General features: G+C 41.6%; 1 long non-coding RNA gene across 1 annotated transcript; it reads right to left on the reverse strand.

The window, feature by feature from the left end:
• Positions 1-6160: 6160 nt before the first annotated feature.
• Positions 6161-15765, reverse strand: LOC309797777. Its single transcript, XR_016039675.1, has 3 exons — positions 15739-15765; positions 10929-11123; positions 6161-6315 (listed from the first exon to the last, which is right to left on the reverse strand). It is a non-coding gene; the product is annotated as an uncharacterized lncRNA (long non-coding RNA).
• Positions 15766-16059: the final 294 nt, after the last annotated feature.

Here is a 16059-nt window from a genome sequence, read left to right on the forward strand (position 1 = left end):
AGAGAACCGCGTACCCTTTAGCTGCTGGTGGGATGAAACCTGGTCACAGCCAGTAGTGAGAACAGAATGGAGGTGCGTTTAAGGGTAAATATGGAGCTACCATGTGATCTGGTAGGCCCACTCATGGGCCTTTCACCTGATTAGACCAGAATCGAAAAGACACAGGCTGGCAATCCTGCACTGCAGCAACACGTACCATAGCCAAGACCTGGAAGAAACCGAAATGTCCATCAACAGAAAAATGCACCAAGAAGAAGTCGTCCATGTACACAATGGAATATTAGCCATGAAAAAGCATGGAACAGTGCCGTTGGCACCATCATAGAAGGATCTAGAGATAATCACCCAACTTGAAGTAAGAAAGAAACCGAAAGACAGACATCTTAGCACATCACTTATAGGTGTTACCTAAAAATTGATACCCATGCAATAATTTCCAAGAGACGGACACGCATAGATTCAGAAAACCAATTAATGTTTAACCAAATGGAAAGGAATAAGGAATGTATGAACTAGGACATGGGGGTTAACAGATATGCACTAATACTTATGAAATGTATAATCACAAAGTGCCTATGGAATACGAAGAGAGGTCTACTCAACACCCTATAATAACATCCACGGGAAAGGATCGAAAGAGGAATAGACAGATACATTGATAGGATGAACCAGAAACTGTACACCTAGGAGAATCTACATTTGTATCAAATTTGCTCTGATAATTAATAAAAATTAAATTTAATAAACAAACAACAATTTAGGAGATATAAGCTCTTGGGGGTTTGCGCTGGCACATTCCACTCTAATTTGCAGCTTACTAACACGATTTCCAGGAAAGCTCTGTTGCCCAAAAACCCAGAGTTGGAAATGTAGAAATGCTGCCGCCTTGTGGCCGTTTCCCGCAAGAGCGGCATTAAACCCACAGCTAATGGTCACTTAACATTCACAAGGACTCAGGGCTGTAAAGGACACCTGCCCTACATAATTGTGCGGAGGTAGGGAATGGCCAAAAAAATTCCAAACTGGCACATTTTTCAAGGACATAGTATGGAGGGGTAAGTTTTACTCACTCATTTTCAAAAAAGAGGAAAATGGATAAAAGCTCAACATCAGGAATTATTAGACTCATGCAAATCTAACCTCCAAAAAGGTTTCAACTCACACATGCCAACTACCATCAGCTAAAAGTCTGCAAACAACAAATGCTGAAGGGGTTTTAGAGAACTGTGTACCCTCTAGCTGCTGGTGAGAAGTAAAGTGGTAACAGCCAATAATGAGAACAGAAAGGAGCTGTGTTTCAAAGTAAAAACTGAGCCACCATTCCATTCAGCAGGCCCCCCGCTGAGACTCTCACCTGAGAAGTCCAGAGTCGAGAAGGCACAGGCTTCAGCAGCTGCACTGCAGGAATTTTCACAATAGCCAAGACACGGAAGCAACCAAAATGTCCATCACCAGATGAGTGGAAAAAGAAGAAGTGGTCCATGTACACAATGGACTATTAGCCATGGAAAACAATGAAACACTGCTCTTGGAGGCACCATAGATGAGCCTAGAGATAATCACAGAACATGAGGTAAGTCGGAAAGCAAAAGACATATCCTATGATATCACTTATAGGCGTTATCTAACAACTGACACAAATGAACATATTTCCACAGAGAAAGACACTCACAGGCTTAGAAAACAAACTATGCTTATCTAAAAGGACAGGTGGGGGGAATGGAAAAATTAAGATTAGGGTTACCATACGTGTACAAATACCTATTAAATACATATAACAGAAAGACCGACCATATAGCAAGGGATGTCTATGGAAAACTCTGCAATAATTTACACGGGAAGTGGCTCTGTACATGAATATATATATATATATGTTATGCACAAATGAACCAGATTGTGTACACTGAGGACAAACAGTATTCTAATCATTACCCCGATTAAAAACACTAAAACAAGAAGTAATGTGACATAAACTTATTGGGGTTTCTCCTGGCACATTCCATTTTAATTTACAACCTAGGAACAGGACTTCCAGAAAGGCTCTGCTGCCCTAGGAACCAGATTTGGGAATGGAGAAATGCTGCCGCCTTGTGGCCGTTTCCCAAAACAGCAGCTTTAAACCCAGTGCTAATGCTCACTAGATATTCACACTCATTACAGGCCTATGAATGACACCTGACCTCAGAAACAATCCTGGGTTCGAAAATTGACCAAAACATTCAAAAGAGGGCAACCTTTCAGGAAGACAATTTCCAGAGGTTAACTGTACTCTCTGTTTCTTTCTGTTATTTTAACAGAACATTAAAAATGCGTGGAAAAATGCTGAACACTAGGAATAATTCAAGACATGCAAATCCAAATTACAAAAAACCTATCAGCTCACACCAGTCAGAATGGCCATCAGCAAAAATTCTGCAAACAGTAAATGCTGAAGGGTTTGAGGAGAAATGCCTACCCTTGGTTCAACGTGGGACATGGTAAGAGCCAGTAAGGAAAACACAAAGGAGGTGCCTTGGAAAGGTAAATACTGAGCTACCATTCAATCAAGCATACCCACTGCTGGGCCTATCACCTGACAGGATGAGAATCAAAACTAAACAGGCTGGGCTTCCCTGGTGGCGCAGACGTTGAGAGTCCGCCTGCCGATGCAGGGGACACGGGTTCGTGCCCCGGTCCGGGAAGATCCCACATGCCGTGGAGAGGCTGGTCCCGTGAGCTATGGCTGCTGGGCCTGTGCATCCGGAGCCTCTGCTCTGCAACGGGAGGGGCCACCGCAGTGAGAGGCCCGCGTACCGCAAAAGAAATCAAAACCATAAAAAAAGATACAGGCTGAAAATCCTGCACTCCAGCAATATTTACCATAGACAACACTTGGAAGCTACGAAAATGTCCATCAACAGAGGAATGCACCAAGAACAAGTGGTCCATGTACGCAATGGAATATGACTCCAATAAAAAATATAAATTCAATTTAGAAAACAAACATAAGTAAGGAGACATCAGCATTTGGGGGTTTCTCCGGGCACATTCCACTCCAATATATAACCGAGGAACACCACTGCCAGGAAGGTCTGTTCGCCTAGTTACCAGATTGGGAAAAGCAGAAATGCTGCCTAGAGATAATCACAGAACATGAGGTAAGTCGGAAAGCAAAAGACATAATGAAAGAAATGCTGCCGCCCTCTGGCCGTTACCTGCAACAGCAGCTTTAAAACCTGTGCTAAGGGTCACTTCATATGCACCAGTACTGGAGGGCTGTAAATGAAACCTGCCCACAAAATGTCTTGAGGGAGGTAATGGCCAAAATATTTCTAAATGTCACACACACTTCACGAAAACAATTTGAAGAGGTAAGCTGTACTCACAGTTTGAAGAAAAAAAGGACATGCCAGAAAGCTCAATTTCAAGGGTTTATGAGACGCATGCAAATCCAACCCCAAAGAGGTATATCAGCTCACACTGGTCAGAATATACATCAGCAAAAAAACACTACAAACAGTAAATGCTGAAGGTGTTGTGGAGAAGTGCATACCCTCAACTTTAAGAGGGACGTAACCTGGTAAGAGCCACTAATGAGAACAGAATGGAGGTGCCTTTGTAAAGTAAACATTTTGCTACTGTATGATCCAGCAGGCCCACTCCTGGGCCTATCACCTAAGAAGACAGAATTGGAAAGACACAGGCAGGCAAATGTGCATTGCCGCTCTATTACAATAGCCAAGACATGGAAGCAACCAAAAAGTCCATCAACAGATGAGTGGACAAAGAAGAACTGGTACATGTACAGAGGGAATATTAGCCAAGGGAAAAAAGGACACAATGCCATGTGCAGCACCGTAGATGAGTGTAGAGGTAGTCACGCGACTCGTACTAAGTCAGAAAGAGAGAGACACATATCGTATGATATCACTTATAGGTGTTACCTAAAAATTGATAGCAGTGAAGATATTTCCACAGAGAAGGGCAATCACAGATTCATTAAACAAACTTATGGTTCACCAATGGAAAGGTGTGAGGATTGGATACATTGGGATATTGGGGTTAACAGACATATACAAACACAGGTGAACTATATAATCACCAAAGACCTACGGAATACCAAGAGAACACTACTCAACATTCTGTCATAACGTACATGGGACAAGGATCCCAGGAAGAATAGACATATGTATATGTGTAAAAGAACCACATCTTGCACACCTACAACAAGCCAAACATTGTAATCAAACTTGCTGTGATGAAAAATAAAAATTAAATTAAAAAAACAAACAAGAAATAGTGAGACATAAATTGAAGGGGCTTTCCTGATACATTCCATTCTAAATTACAACCTAGAACACGACTTCCATTGAGGTTCTGTTGCCCTAGTAACCGGGTTTGGTAAAGGAGAACTGCTGCCACCTTGTGGCCGTTTCACACAACAGCAGCTTTAATCCCAGCGCTAATGGTCAGTTGATATTCAAAATAATTGCAGGCCTGTAGATGACACCTCCCTGAAAAAAAATCCTGGGGTCGTATATCGATCAAAACATTCAAAAGACGTCCATATTTCAAAACGACAGTTTCAAGAGGCATAGTTTATGCACATTTGTCTTCTGTTTCTTTTACTTTCTTTCTTTTTTGTTAACAAAATGGGAATGGAAAAAGGCTGAACATCAGGAATCAATAAAGCCATGCAAATCCAGTGTACAAAAAAGTTCACCTCACAGCCGTCAGAATGGTCATCAGCCAAAAAGTCTACAAAGAATAAATGCTGAAGGGGTTTTAGAGAACCGCGTACCCTTTAGCTGCTGGTGGGATGAAACCTGGTCACAGCCAGTAGTGAGAACAGAATGGAGGTGCGTTTAAGGGTAAATATGGAGCTACCATGTGATCTGGTAGGCCCACTCATGGGCCTTTCACCTGATTAGACCAGAATCGAAAAGACACAGGCTGGCAATCCTGCACTGCAGCAACACGTACCATAGCCAAGACCTGGAAGAAACCGAAATGTCCATCAACAGAAAAATGCACCAAGAAGAAGTCGTCCATGTACACAATGGAATATTAGCCATGAAAAAGCATGGAACAGTGCCGTTGGCACCATCATAGAAGGATCTAGAGATAATCACCCAACTTGAAGTAAGAAAGAAACCGAAAGACAGACATCTTAGGACATCACTTATAGGTGTTACCTAAAAATTGATACCCATGCAATAATTTCCAAGAGACGGACACGCATAGATTCAGAAAACCAATTAATGTTTAACCAAATGGAAAGGAATAAGGAATGTATGAACTAGGACATGGGGGTTAACAGATATGCACTAATACTTATGAAATGTATAATCACAAAGTGCCTATGGAATACGAAGAGAGGTCTACTCAACACCCTATAATAACATCCACGGGAAAGGATCGAAAGAGGAATAGACAGATACATTGATAGGATGAACCAGAAACTGTACACCTAGGAGAATCTACATTTGTATCAAATTTGCTCTGATAATTAATAAAAATTAAATTTAATAAACAAACAACAATTTAGGAGATATAAGCTCTTGGGGGTTTGCGCTGGCACATTCCACTCTAATTTGCAGCTTACTAACACGATTTCCAGGAAAGCTCTGTTGCCCAAAAACCCAGAGTTGGAAATGTAGAAATGCTGCCGCCTTGTGGCCGTTTCCCGCAAGAGCGGCATTAAACCCACAGCTAATGGTCACTTAACATTCACAAGGACTCAGGGCTGTAAAGGACACCTGCCCTACATAATTGTGCGGAGGTAGGGAATGGCCAAAAAAATTCCAAACTGGCACATTTTTCAAGGAGATAGTATGGAGGGGTAAGTTTTACTCACTCATTTTCAAAAAAGAGGAAAATGGATAAAAGCTCAACATCAGGAATTATTAGACTCATGCAAATCTAACCTCCAAAAAGGTTTCAACTCACACATGCCAACTACCATCAGCTAAAAGTCTGCAAACAACAAATGCTGAAGGGGTTTTAGAGAACTGTGTACCCTCTAGCTGCTGGTGAGATGTAAAGTGGTAACAGCCAATAATGAGAACAGAAAGGAGCTGTGTTTCAAAGTAAAAACTGAGCCACCATTCCATTCAGCAGGCCCCCCGCTGAGACTCTCACCTGAGAAGTCCAGAGTCGAGAAGGCACAGGCTTCAGCAGCTGCACTGCAGGAATTTTCACAATAGCCAAGACACGGAAGCAACCAAAATGTCCATCACCAGATGAGTGGAAAAAGAAGAAGTGGCCCATGTACACAATGGACTATTAGCCATGGAAAACAATGAAACACTGCTCTTGGAGGCACCATAGATGAGCCTAGAGATAATCACAGAACATGAGGTAAGTCGGAAAGCAAAAGACATATCCTATGATATCACTTATAGGCGTTATCTAACAACTGACACAAATGAACATATTTCCACAGAGAAAGACACTCACAGGCTTAGAAAACAAACTATGCTTATCTAAAAGGACAGGTGGGGGGAATGGAAAAATTAAGATTAGGGTTACCATACGTGTACAAATACCTATTAAATACATATAACAGAAAGACCGACCATATAGCAAGGGATGTCTATGGAAAACTCTGCAATAATTTACACGGGAAGTGGCTCTGTACATGAATACATATATATATATATATATATATATATATATATATATATATATATATATATACATGTTATGCACAAATGAACCAGATTGTGTACACTGAGGACAAACAGTATTCTAATCATTACCCCGATTAAAAAAACTAAAACAAGAAGTAATGTGACATAAACTTATTGGGGTTTCTCCTGGCACATTCCATTTTAATTTACAACCTAGGAACAGGACTTCCAGAAAGGCTCTGCTGCCCTAGGAACGAGATTTGGGAATGGAGAAATGCTGCCGCCTTGTGGCCGTTTCCCAAAACAGCAGCTTTAAACCCAGTGCTAATGCTCACTAGATATTCACACTCATTACAGGCCTATGAATGACACCTGACCTCAGAAACAATCCTGGGTTCGAAAATTGACCAAAACATTCAAAAGAGGGCAACCTTTCAGGAAGACAATTTCCAGAGGTTAACTGTACTCTCTGTTTCTTTCTGTTATTTTAACAGAACTTTAAAAAGGCGTGGAAAAATGCTGAAAACTAGGAATAATTCAAGACATGCAAATTCAAATTACAAAAAACCTATCAGCTCACACCAGTCAGAATGGCCATCAGCAAAAATTCTGCAAACAGTAAATGCTGAAGGGTTTGAGGAGAAATGCCTACCCTTGGTTCAACGTGGGACATGGTAAGAGCCAGTAAGGAAAACACAAAGGAGGTGCCTTGGAAAGGTAAATACTGAGCTACCATTCAATCAAGCATACCCACTGCTGGGCCTATCACCTGACAGGATGAGAATCAAAACTAAACAGGCTGGGCTTCCCTGGTGGCGCAGACGTTGAGAGTCCGCCTGCCGCTGCAGGGGACACGGGTTCGGGCCCTGGTCCGGGAAGATACCACAAGCCGTGGAGAGGCTGGTCCCGTGAGCTATGGCTGCTGGGCCTGTGCATCCGGAGCCTCTGCTCTGCAACGGGAGGGCCACCGCAGTGAGAGGCCCGCGTACCGCAAAAGAAATCAAAACCATAAAAAAAGATACAGGCTGAAAATCCTGCACTCCAGCAATATTTACCATAGACAACACTTGGAAGCTACGAAAATGTCCATCAACAGAGGAATGCACCAAGAACAAGTGGTCCATGTACGCAATGGAATATGACTCCAATAAAAAATATAAATTCAATTTAGAAAACAAACATAAGTAAGGAGACATCAGCATTTGGGGGTTTCTCCGGGCACATTCCACTCTAATATATAACCGAGGAACACCACTGCCAGGAAGGTCTGTTCGCCTAGTTACCAGATTGGGAAAAGCAGAAATGCTGCCTAGAGATAATCACAGAACATGAGGTAAGTCGGAAAGCAAAAGACATAATGAAAGAAATGCTGCCGCACTCTGGACGTTACCTGCAACAGCAGCTTTAAAACCTGTGCTAAGGGTCACTTCATATGCACCAGTACTGGAGGGCTGTAAATGAAACCTGCCCACAAAATGTCTTGAGGGAGGTAATGGCCAAAATATTTCTAAATGTCACACACACTTCACGAAAACAATTTGAAGAGGTAAGCTGTACTCACAGTTTGAAGAAAAAAAGGACATGCCAGAAAGCTCAATTTCAAGGGTTTATGAGACGCATGCAAATCCAACCCCAAAGAGGTATATCAGCTCACACTGGTCAGAATATACATCAGCAAAAAAACACTACAAACAGTAAATGCTGAAGGTGTTGTGGAGAAGTGCATACCCTCAGCTTTAAGAGGGACGTAACCTGGTAAGAACCACTAATGAGAACAGAATGGAGGTGCCTTTGTAAAGTAAACATTTTGCTACTGTATGATCCAGCAGGCCCACTCCTGGGCCTATCACCTAAGAAGACAGAATTGGAAAGACACAGGCAGGCAAATGTGCATTGCCGCTCTATTACAATAGCCAAGACATGGAAGCAACCAAAAAGTCCATCAACAGATGAGTGGACAAAGAAGAACTGGTACATGTACAGAGGGAATATTAGCCAAGGGAAAAAAGGACACAAGGCCATGTGCAGCACCGTAGATGAGTGTAGAGGTAGTCACGCGACTCGTACTAAGTCAGAAAGAGAGAGACACATATCGTATGATATCACTTATAGGTGTTACCTAAAAATTGATAGCAGTGAAGATATTTCCACAGAGAAGGGCAATCACAGATTCATTAAACAAACTTATGGTTCACCAATGGAAAGGTGTGAGGATTGGATATATTAGGATATTGGGGTTAACAGACATATACAAACACAGGTGAACTATATAATCACCAAAGACCTACGGAATACCAAGAGAAGACTACTCAACACTCTGTCATAACGTACATGGGACAAGGATCCCAGGAAGAATAGACATATGTATATGTGTAAAAGAACCACATCTTGCACACCTACAACATGCCAAACATTGTAATCAAACTTGCTGTGATGAAAAATAAAAATTAAATTAAAAAAAACAAACAAGAAATAGTGAGACATAAATTGAAGGGGCTTTCCTGATACATTCCATTCTAAATTACAACCTAGAACACGACTTCCATTGAGGTTCTGTTGCCCTAGTAACCGGGTTTGGTAAAGGAGAACTGCTGCCACCTTGTGGCCGTTTCACACAACAGCAGCTTTAATCCCAGCGCTAATGGTCAGTTGATATTCAAAATAATTGCAGGCCTGTAGATGACACCTCCCTGAAAAAAAATCCTGGGGTCGTATATCGATCAAAACATTCAAAAGACGTCCATATTTCAAAACGACAGTTTCAAGAGGCATAGTTTATGCACATTTGTCTTCTGTTTCTTTTACTTTCTTTCTTTTTTGTTAACAAAATGGGAATGGAAAAAGGCTGAACATCAGGAATCAATAAAGCCATGCAAATCCAGTGTACAAAAAAGTTCACCTCACAGCCGTCAGAATGGTCATCAGCCAAAAAGTCTACAAAGAATAAATGCTGAAGGGGTTTTAGAGAACCGCGTACCCTTTAGCTGCTGGTGGGATGAAACCTGGTCACAGCCAGTAGTGAGAACAGAATGGAGGTGCGTTTAAGGGTAAATATGGAGCTACCATGTGATCTGGTAGGCCCACTCATGGGCCTTTCACCTGATTAGACCAGAATCGAAAAGACACAGGCTGGCAATCCTGCACTGCAGCAACACGTACCATAGCCAAGACCTGGAAGAAACCGAAATGTCCATCAACAGAAAAATGCACCAAGAAGAAGTCGTCCATGTACACAATGGAATATTAGCCATGAAAAAGCATGGAACAGTGCCGTTGGCACCATCATAGAAGGATCTAGAGATAATCACCCAACTTGAAGTAAGAAAGAAACCGAAAGACAGACATCTTAGGACATCACTTATAGGTGTTACCTAAAAATTGATACCCATGCAATAATTTCCAAGAGACGGACACGCATAGATTCAGAAAACCAATTAATGTTTAACCAAATGGAAAGGAATAAGGAATGTATGAACTAGGACATGGGGGTTAACAGATATGCACTAATACTTATGAAATGTATAATCACAAAGTGCCTATGGAATACGAAGAGAGGTCTACTCAACACCCTATAATAACATCCACGGGAAAGGATCGAAAGAGGAATAGACAGATACATTGATAGGATGAACCAGAAACTGTACACCTAGGAGAATCTACATTTGTATCAAATTTGCTCTGATAATTAATAAAAATTAAATTTAATAAACAAACAACAATTTAGGAGATATAAGCTCTTGGGGGTTTGCGCTGGCACATTCCACTCTAATTTGCAGCTTACTAACACGATTTCCAGGAAAGCTCTGTTGCCCAAAAACCCAGAGTTGGAAATGTAGAAATGCTGCCGCCTTGTGGCCGTTTCCCGCAAGAGCGGCATTAAACCCACAGCTAATGGTCACTTAACATTCACAAGGACTCAGGGCTGTAAAGGACACCTGCCCTACATAATTGTGCGGAGGTAGGGAATGGCCAAAAAAATTCCAAACTGGCACATTTTTCAAGGAGATAGTATGGAGGGGTAAGTTTTACTCACTCATTTTCAAAAAAGAGGAAAATGGATAAAAGCTCAACATCAGGAATTATTAGACTCATGCAAATCTAACCTCCAAAAAGGTTTCAACTCACACATGCCAACTACCATCAGCTAAAAGTCTGCAAACAACAAATGCTGAAGGGGTTTTAGAGAACTGTGTACCCTCTAGCTGCTGGTGAGATGTAAAGTGGTAACAGCCAATAATGAGAACAGAAAGGAGCTGTGTTTCAAAGTAAAAACTGAGCCACCATTCCATTCAGCAGGCCCCCCGCTGAGACTCTCACCTGAGAAGTCCAGAGTCGAGAAGGCACAGGCTTCAGCAGCTGCACTGCAGGAATTTTCACAATAGCCAAGACACGGAAGCAACCAAAATGTCCATCACCAGATGAGTGGAAAAAGAAGAAGTGGCCCATGTACACAATGGACTATTAGCCATGGAAAACAATGAAACACTGCTCTTGGAGGCACCATAGATGAGCCTAGAGATAATCACAGAACATGAGGTAAGTCGGAAAGCAAAAGACATATCCTATGATATCACTTATAGGCGTTATCTAACAACTGACACAAATGAACATATTTCCACAGAGAAAGACACTCACAGGCTTAGAAAACAAACTATGCTTATCTAAAAGGACAGGTGGGGGGAATGGAAAAATTAAGATTAGGGTTACCATACGTGTACAAATACCTATTAAATACATATAACAGAAAGACCGACCATATAGCAAGGGATGTCTATGGAAAACTCTGCAATAATTTACACGGGAAGTGGCTCTGTACATGAATACATATATATATATATATATATATATATATATATATATATATATATATATATATACATGTTATGCACAAATGAACCAGATTGTGTACACTGAGGACAAACAGTATTCTAATCATTACCCCGATTAAAAAAACTAAAACAAGAAGTAATGTGACATAAACTTATTGGGGTTTCTCCTGGCACATTCCATTTTAATTTACAACCTAGGAACAGGACTTCCAGAAAGGCTCTGCTGCCCTAGGAACGAGATTTGGGAATGGAGAAATGCTGCCGCCTTGTGGCCGTTTCCCAAAACAGCAGCTTTAAACCCAGTGCTAATGCTCACTAGATATTCACACTCATTACAGGCCTATGAATGACACCTGACCTCAGAAACAATCCTGGGTTCGAAAATTGACCAAAACATTCAAAAGAGGGCAACCTTTCAGGAAGACAATTTCCAGAGGTTAACTGTACTCTCTGTTTCTTTCTGTTATTTTAACAGAACTTTAAAAAGGCGTGGAAAAATGCTGAAAACTAGGAATAATTCAAGACATGCAAATTCAAATTACAAAAAACCTATCAGCTCACACCAGTCAGAATGGCCATCAGCAAAAATTCTGCAAACAGTAAATGCTGAAGGGTTTGAGGAGAAATGCCTACCCTTGGTTCAACGTGGGACATGGTAAGAGCCAGTAAGGAAAACACAAAGGAGGTGCCTTGGAAAGGTAAATACTGAGCTACCATTCAATCAAGCATACCCACTGCTGGGCCTATCACCTGACAGGATGAGAATCAAAACTAAACAGGCTGGGCTTCCCTGGTGGCGCAGACGTTGAGAGTCCGCCTGCCGCTGCAGGGGACACGGGTTCGGGCCCTGGTCCGGGAAGATACCACAAGCCGTGGAGAGGCTGGTCCCGTGAGCTATGGCTGCTGGGCCTGTGCATCCGGAGCCTCTGCTCTGCAACGGGAGGGCCACCGCAGTGAGAGGCCCGCGTACCGCAAAAGAAATCAAAACCATAAAAAAAGATACAGGCTGAAAATCCTGCACTCCAGCAATATTTACCATAGACAACACTTGGAAGCTACGAAAATGTCCATCAACAGAGGAATGCACCAAGAACAAGTGGTCCATGTACGCAATGGAATATGACTCCAATAAAAAATATAAATTCAATTTAGAAAACAAACATAAGTAAGGAGACATCAGCATTTGGGGGTTTCTCCGGGCACATTCCACTCTAATATATAACCGAGGAACACCACTGCCAGGAAGGTCTGTTCGCCTAGTTACCAGATTGGGAAAAGCAGAAATGCTGCCTAGAGATAATCACAGAACATGAGGTAAGTCGGAAAGCAAAAGACATAATGAAAGAAATGCTGCCGCACTCTGGACGTTACCTGCAACAGCAGCTTTAAAACCTGTGCTAAGGGTCACTTCATATGCACCAGTACTGGAGGGCTGTAAATGAAACCTGCCCACAAAATGTCTTGAGGGAGGTAATGGCCAAAATATTTCTAAATGTCACACACACTTCACGAAAACAATTTGAAGAGGTAAGCTGTACTCACAGTTTGAAGAAAAAAAGGACATGCCAGAAAGCTCAATTTCAAGGGTTTATGAGACGCATGCAAATCCAACCCCAAAGAGGTATATCAGCTCACACTGGTCAGAATATACATCAGCAAAAAAACACTACAAACAGTAAATGCTGAAGGTGTTGTGGAGAAGTGCATACCCTCAGCTTTAAGAGGGACGTAACCTGGTAAGAACCACTAATGAGAACAGAATGGAGGTGCCTTTGTAAAGTAAACATTTTGCTACTGTATGATCCAGCAGGCCCACTCCTGGGCCTATCACCTAAGAAGACAGAATTGGAAAGACACAGGCAGGCAAATGTGCATTGCCGCTCTATTACAATAGCCAAGACATGGAAGCAACCAAAAAGTCCATCAACAGATGAGTGGACAAAGAAGAACTGGTACATGTACAGAGGGAATATTAGCCAAGGGAAAAAAGGACACAAGGCCATGTGCAGCACCGTAGATGAGTGTAGAGGTAGTCACGCGACTCGTACTAAGTCAGAAAGAGAGAGACACATATCGTATGATATCACTTATAGGTGTTACCTAAAAATTGATAGCAGTGAAGATATTTCCACAGAGAAGGGCAATCACAGATTCATTAAACAAACTTATGGTTCACCAATGGAAAGGTGTGAGGATTGGATATATTAGGATATTGGGGTTAACAGACATATACAAACACAGGTGAACTATATAATCACCAAAGACCTACGGAATACCAAGAGAAGACTACTCAACACTCTGTCATAACGTACATGGGACAAGGATCCCAGGAAGAATAGACATATGTATATGTGTAAAAGAACCACATCTTGCACACCTACAACATGCCAAACATTGTAATCAAACTTGCTGTGATGAAAAATAAAAATTAAATTAAAAAAAACAAACAAGAAATAGTGAGACATAAATTGAAGGGGCTTTCCTGATACATTCCATTCTAAATTACAACCTAGAACACGACTTCCATTGAGGTTCTGTTGCCCTAGTAACCGGGTTTGGTAAAGGAGAACTGCTGCCACCTTGTGGCCGTTTCACACAACAGCAGCTTTAATCCCAGCGCTAATGGTCAGTTGATATTCAAAATAATTGCAGGCCTGTAGATGACACCTCCCTGAAAAAAAATCCTGGGGTCGTATATCGATCAAAACATTCAAAAGACGTCCATATTTCAAAACGACAGTTTCAAGAGGCATAGTTTATGCACATTTGTCTTCTGTTTCTTTTACTTTCTTTCTTTTTTGTTAACAAAATGGGAATGGAAAAAGGCTGAACATCAGGAATCAATAAAGCCATGCAAATCCAGTGTACAAAAAAGTTCACCTCACAGCCGTCAGAATGGTCATCAGCCAAAAAGTCTACAAAGAATAAATGCTGAAGGGGTTTTAGAGAACCGCGTACCCTTTAGCTGCTGGTGGGATGAAACCTGGTCACAGCCAGTAGTGAGAACAGAATGGAGGTGCGTTTAAGGGTAAATATGGAGCTACCATGTGATCTGGTAGGCCCACTCATGGGCCTTTCACCTGATTAGACCAGAATCGAAAAGACACAGGCTGGCAATCCTGCACTGCAGCAACACGTACCATAGCCAAGACCTGGAAGAAACCGAAATGTCCATCAACAGAAAAATGCACCAAGAAGAAGTCGTCCATGTACACAATGGAATATTAGCCATGAAAAAGCATGGAACAGTGCCGTTGGCACCATCATAGAAGGATCTAGAGATAATCACCCAACTTGAAGTAAGAAAGAATCCGAAAGACAGACATCTTAGGACATCACTTATAGGTGTTACCTAAAAATTGATACCCATGCAATAATTTCCAAGAGACGGACACGCATAGATTCAGAAAACCAATTAATGTTTAACCAAATGGAAAGGAATAAGGAATGTATGAACTAGGACATGGGGGTTAACAGATATGCACTAATACTTATGAAATGTATAATCACAAAGTGCCTATGGAATACGAAGAGAGGTCTACTCAACACCCTATAATAACATCCACGGGAAAGGATCGAAAGAGGAATAGACAGATACATTGATAGGATGAACCAGAAACTGTACACCTAGGAGAATCTACATTTGTATCAAATTTGCTCTGATAATTAATAAAAATTAAATTTAATAAACAAACAACAATTTAGGAGATATAAGCTCTTGGGGGTTTGCGCTGGCACATTCCACTCTAATTTGCAGCTTACTAACACGATTTCCAGGAAAGCTCTGTTGCCCAAAAACCCAGAGTTGGAAATGTAGAAATGCTGCCGCCTTGTGGCCGTTTCCCGCAAGAGCGGCATTAAACCCACAGCTAATGGTCACTTAACATTCACAAGGACTCAGGGCTGTAAAGGACACCTGCCCTACATAATTGTGCGGAGGTAGGGAATGGCCAAAAAAATTCCAAACTGGCACATTTTTCAAGGACATAGTATGGAGGGGTAAGTTTTACTCACTCATTTTCAAAAAAGAGGAAAATGGATAAAAGCTCAACATCAGGAATTATTAGACTCATGCAAATCTAACCTCCAAAAAGGTTTCAACTCACACATGCCAACTACCATCAGCTAAAAGTCTGCAAACAACAAATGCTGAAGGGGTTTTAGAGAACTGTGTACCCTCTAGCTGCTGGTGAGATGTAAAGTGGTAACAGCCAATAATGAGAACAGAAAGGAGCTGTGTTTCAAAGTAAAAACTGAGCCACCATTCCATTCAGCAGGCCCCCCGCTGAGACTCTCACCTGAGAAGTCCAGAGTCGAGAAGGCACAGGCTTCAGCAGCTGCACTGCAGGAATTTTCACAATAGCCAAGACACGGAAGCAACCAAAATGTCCATCACCAGATGAGTGGAAAAAGAAGAAGTGGTCCATGTACACAATGGACTGTTAGCCATGGAAAACAATGAAACACTGCTCTTGGAGGCACCATAGATGAGCCTAGAGATAATCACAGAACATGAGGTAAGTCGGAAAGCAAAAGACATATCCTATGATATCACTTATAGGCGTTATCTAACAACTGACACAAATGAACATATTTCCACAGAGAAAGACACTCACAGG

This window comes from Mesoplodon mirus (assembly GCF_964341445.2).
Source record: "Mesoplodon mirus genome assembly, contig: HAP1_SCAFFOLD_971, whole genome shotgun sequence".
Classification (NCBI taxonomy): Eukaryota; Metazoa; Chordata; class Mammalia; order Artiodactyla; family Ziphiidae; genus Mesoplodon; species Mesoplodon mirus.